We start from the raw sequence: 5,567 nt of genomic DNA on the forward strand, positions 1-5,567 counted from the left end.
GCGTGTTACTGGGGGGGGGGGGGGGGCTTTCTGAAGTTTCAAATAACCATGCATCGACATTCTGAGCAGTTTGTCTGTGAAATCATCACGATTTTTGGAAAAAAGACGGAATGTTCTTGTATAGGCATGTCAAATCTAAAAATCTCATTTGTCCTCAAATATGCGCCATTATCTTTATATATCCGCCAAAATTATGAGGATGATTGTATGAAATGCCTTCTCCCTATCGCGCGCCGCGATAACGCCTTGAAAATGAAATATGTTTTAATCGCAGCCTGATTATCTTCTAGCCCGGAGCATATACGACTGGCAGAGGAGGGTGAGCAGCGAAAAGAACCTTTGGATTCCAAGACCACAGCGAAAAGAAAAGAGCTGATTTGGCACGACGTTACCGAGCAACTGGACATAACAAGTACGAATATCTCAGGCGTTTTTTAGACATACATGTATTTAGCTGCCTACCTGCATGATTATGCACATTAGCAGTTTATGTTGAGTAGGTATGGAAGTGGTTAAATTGTAGATATATCCCTACATAGTTGTAAAACTGTGCAAATGTAGGCAAATAGTAACGACTTATTAAGTAACGAGTAGAGTATGTGTTCGGTCACATGACCATCTGTCCTCAATGTCTGGCTGTTATCAAATAGTATACATAGGTACAATGGATGTGTACATACAATGTGCATTGTGCAATGTAGACGTGTGCATGGATCCGAGTGATGGATTAATGTCAGTGAATCTCAAAAGTCAAAACAAACGACAAAATAGGATAGGTGATCACATTCATGGATTCCTCATAGAAGGTGCATCCTAGATCTATGATCTCAAATGATCTGACAGTGATGACAAACCAAAAACATGTATCTATTATCTGAGTGGATACTACCATATGCACCCTTTAAAATCATTTATCCATATGATTTCATGTCAATTAATGTCACAGTGAATAATGATTAGTAATCATATAACAGGGTGTCCGGAAATTGATTGCACACTCTTCTAGTCCATTTGACAAGGAAACAAAACATGCATGGGTCATGGCTTATATACCGATACACGCTCCACCCAGTCGCACACACTCCCTCATACGGTCGGGCATGCCGCACATCACGTTATCCAGAGTCTCCGCACTGATGCTGAGCCACGCTCGCTGGAGTTTCCTGATAAGCGCCTTCTCGGTGGTAGCCGGCTCCATCATGTCGAGCTCGCTCTGCACGATAGCCCACACGTTCTCGATGGGCGACAGGTCAGGGCTGTTGCCCGGCCATACACCCTTCTCCCAAAACCCTGGGAGGTTGTCCCGGCACCACCGTTGAGTGCTGGTGACGTGATGAACTGGAGCGCCGTCTTGCTGGAAGATGGCCTCGGACATCTTCGAGAGCAGCTCGACCTGTGCTGGCGGCCCCGCCTGCCTCTTTCGTTTCATCGCCGACGCTGCCGACTTTTTTAGGGACCTCCTCCACGCAGTACTGGGCCGTCACGGTCTGCCCGCGGGGATGATCTGGAGGTCTGACAGGCCCTGATGTCTCATCATGGCCCGGACCTTGATTTTCAGCGGCTGCTTCACAGTGTCGATGGCAGGCACTTGAGCGCTGCTGTGCACCTAGACGCGCTCGATCTGGCGATTCGGTGGGTGCACGAGCTCGAACACCAACTCAACTCATCGCTGAACAAGACCAATCTGAACATCGCCAGTCCTGGATGGTCCAGTTTTTCCGTTCCTGGAAAAATGCCAGCTGTTCCCGCTTCTGGGCTTCGGTCAGTTTTGGCTGGCGGCGCAGTTTTAGCGGCTTGAGACCCAAGCACTTGGTCATGTAGTTGTGAACAGTGGTCTTCGACACCGGGCGACCCCTTCTCAGTCAGCTTTTTTGTCAGTTTTCGCGTCGATTGGCGTCGTTTCAGCACGGCTTGGCGAGTACGATTTTGGCCACTCTGCTCAGCACAGTTTTTCTCACACGACCCTTGCGATTCTCCAGTGATGCATGTGTGATCCAGTGATCACGCCCAGTAATAAAGGGTCCGGCGAGATACATCCACTTGTCGGGCAACATCGCCTACCGTCATCCCGGCTTCAACTATCCCAACCGCGCGGTGGCGCGTCGCCAAAGTGTGCTCACTCACAATTCCCGACATGGGGTCCGCGCGCAAAGACTGCCTCTCGGAAAGTGACCTGTGGTCGCTCACTGCGGTTGAGGTCAGGCCACCTGCTAGGTCATATGATCAACTGACACTCATGGGTGCCCGGGGGCGGGGTCGCGATCCTCCCTAGCCGTTTTGTGCGAGCGTACGGCATATGGACACGCCGGACAGTGTGCAATCAATTTCCGGACACCCTGTACAGGGTGTCCCAAAAATAATATCACACCTTTCCAGCGTCAATTTCATGAAAATAACAAAAATGAGAGGCGCATTTTTCTTACATATGCATCCCACCTTCTCCCTGATGCGGGCAAGCATACGGTCCGGGACATCAGACACCAACATGTCCAGCTTCTGTGGACTGATCTTGGACCAGACAGATCGAACGTTCCTGGTCAGCGTGCGTTCAGGTTATCCTGGCGCCGTTTTGCTCACCTCTTACAGGACGATCGCCGAAAGATTTTCTATCGGCGACAGGTTGGGGCTATTCACTGGCCATTTGTACTTCTCCCAGAATGCTGGGAAGTTCGATCTGCTTCGGATCAATGATTCCAATCGATCTTTCGACGAATAAGATAGCTGGGTCTATGATCTGTTTGGATCCTCGATCAAGATACGTGGGATCAGATCTGAGATCCATTTTGTCGGATCCGTGAACATGTCTTGTAAGTACAATGCACAGCCCTCTGCAGACTGCGTGGTAGGTATTCTTTTTTCGACAAAACCGATAATAACTCAAAGGCTAAGTTATCGGTCGGTCGGATCCATGCTCCACTCCTTCGATTGGTTCTATCACTGTACGAAGTATACAACTAGTGTAGCAACAAAAAAATGCAAAAGTTTGTTTTGGGGGCAAATATAAACTTTTTGTGTTGTTGCAAAACTAGCCGGAAAATGTATACCCAAATAAGCCCAATCTAAGGTGCGGAGTCTCGCGCGTCTTGCTGTTACGATTTCCGAATGACCGTTAGCATAGTATTCGCGTTATTCTCGGTTTTGTCGAAAAAAAGAATACCTACCACGCAGTTTGCAGAGGGCTGTACAGCCCTCTGCAGACTGCGTGGTAGGTATTCTTTTTTCGACAAAACCGATAATAACTCAAAGGTTATGTTATCAGTCGGTCGGAACTCACTGCAAAATAGATGCGCCATGCTCCACTCCTTCGATTAGGTCTATCAATATACAAAGTTTACGCCTTGTGTGGCGACAAAATGCAAAAGTTTGTTTTGGGGGCAAATATAAACTTTTGGGTTTAATTGCCGAACTAGATGAAAAATGGATACGGTGATGATGCCAATCTAAGGGGCTGGGTCTAGCGCGTCTTGCTGTTACGATTTCCGAATGACCGATAGCATAGTATTCGCGTTATTCTCATTTTTGTCGAAAAAAGAATACCTACCACGCAGTTTGCAGAGGGCTGTACATGCAATGGTGCACATGCGATTCCCACTGAAATGCTACAATTTTATTCTTTATAGGGGACCGAGCAAAACAGCAGCGGAAAGGCACAAAAGACAATTTCGCAGCGTCCGTGCCAAGCCGCGCTCCCTGCCTAGCGGACCGGCTGCAGTAGCCCTGGCGCCGCTTCAAGAGCAGCAGAAGCTGTACCTCTGTACCTTGGGCGCGGGCTCGGATGCCAAGGCGTGAGTATGGCTTAACTTGTCTTCTGGCAGCCGGTATTACTCCTCGAAGCTCGTAACATGTTCTTTACTTAGGCTCACCCCAGGATCGTAACTCGAGGCTTCGTACCATGTTACGAAATCATCAAAACTACTTTGTAAGTGCTCAAATGTGTGCTAAATTCGAAATGAGCTCCAAAACTACTTTTGAAACACGTAAAACTCCATAAAGTGAGCCAAGGTCAGCAAAGGTCAACTTGACCTGACCTCTAGGTGACCTTGACACTCACTGCAATGCATGGGACCAACATCATTTCACATGTTTGAATGTTTACAACTACAAAAATACTGGAAACACGCGGTTACTGTGAGCCGACAAACGCCGAATCGCGACTCCGACCAAACATGGTCTCAAGAAACAGGTCACACAAAGGCCATTTGGGTCAGGGTCATGACCCCTCCCCCCTTGGCTGGGGCATACGTAGAAAACTAATAGGTCCGGCGCGGGTTGAGTTAGATTGTGCGCTAAGCAGTTATGCTCTATTTGATTTATTGCTAAGATCAGACGGTTTTTCCATTTCAGTACCTGCCCGAGTCTCCGGGGGTCGCACTCTGAGTTGACGCATCTTGACGCCGCAGAAGGTGCCGGAGGGGAAACAGCGTACACTCCAACACCTGAGCGCAGCGGCACGGAAACGCCCAGTGCTGTGGCACCAACAGGGGTGTCTTCGACGCTGGATCAGCTGAACGCAAGGGAAGAAATAGCAAAGAAAAGTAAACACGCGGGTTTTTTCACTGAACTAGACCAGATGCTGGAACGCATGGGAGAGCGCAAAGCGTGTGAGTTCAAAGCTAGAGTGTACGCGGAGGCCGTGAAGACTGCTTTCAATTTGTAGCTTCTAGCTGAGTGGGCCATACCGAAAGCTACATGTTTTGTCGTGCACTGTTTCAATTCTGTTCAGCCTGGAAAGTTGACCCATGATGTATTGTGCTTTGTGAAGTTCATATACCTACCTAAGTTTATAGCTTGCGGGAATACGCGAGATTGTACATTGTATTGTATTTTATTATATATTTTCATCAACCTCTTCCGTGCGAACACAGTTTTTTTCGGAGGTTCGAGTCATACACAGCTAAGAGAACTTAAAACTATACATGGAAACAATGATGGCACATACAGGCTCCCACCCAATCAGAACTTTCAGGTGATTAATTTTGACCACTTCTATAAATCATCCTCAGACGGCTTTTGAACTGCCCGATCGACGAGCTCTGCAACACAATCTTTGGCAGTGAGTTCCAAGAGGTAGCGGTGCGGTACGAGAAAGTACTCTGGGTGGCGACGAGTCTCACTCTAGGCAGGTCAAATTGCTCAGACCGGGCGAGGCGGGTGTCACGGGAGGCTGTGTCGCGTCTCGGAGTAAATAACCGGCGCATCGCAATCGGGGTATCCGGATCATGAAGCGCACGATATACACGAATACAGTCCCGTTCTGAAATCACATCGTCAAAGTTCACCCAGCCAAGAGACCTGAGCACGGGAGACATGTGCTCGGCTCGTCGTGCGCCAGTGACCACACGGGCTGCGAAATGCAGCAGCTTTTGTATGCGCTTCAACTGGCTGCTGCATGCACTAGCCCAAACTGGCAAACAGTACAGGATGTTCCCCTTTCGCATTTCGTTGACCGTGAGACAAAAGAGAATCGGCCCGATAATCAATTCCTGAGGGACGCCACCGGGAGCACAGTGGTGCCGCCGCGAACCACCTGTCTCCGATCACTCAGGTAGCTGGCAAACCAATCAGAC

At 48.7% G+C, this 5,567-nt stretch overlaps 1 long non-coding RNA gene across 1 annotated transcript; it reads left to right on the plus strand.

Annotated features, from left to right (window-relative positions):
* Positions 1 to 286: 286 nt before the first annotated feature.
* Positions 287 to 4,849, plus strand: LOC122371416. Its single transcript, XR_006254730.1, has 3 exons — positions 287 to 412; positions 3,621 to 3,785; positions 4,345 to 4,849. It is a non-coding gene; the product is annotated as an uncharacterized LOC122371416 (long non-coding RNA).
* The last annotated feature ends 718 nt before the right edge of the window (positions 4,850 to 5,567 follow it).

This window comes from Amphibalanus amphitrite, unplaced genomic scaffold (assembly GCF_019059575.1).
Source record: "Amphibalanus amphitrite isolate SeventyFive unplaced genomic scaffold, NRLGWU_Aamphi_draft 001241F_arrow, whole genome shotgun sequence".
NCBI classification, from domain to species: Eukaryota; Metazoa; Arthropoda; class Thecostraca; order Balanomorpha; family Balanidae; genus Amphibalanus; species Amphibalanus amphitrite.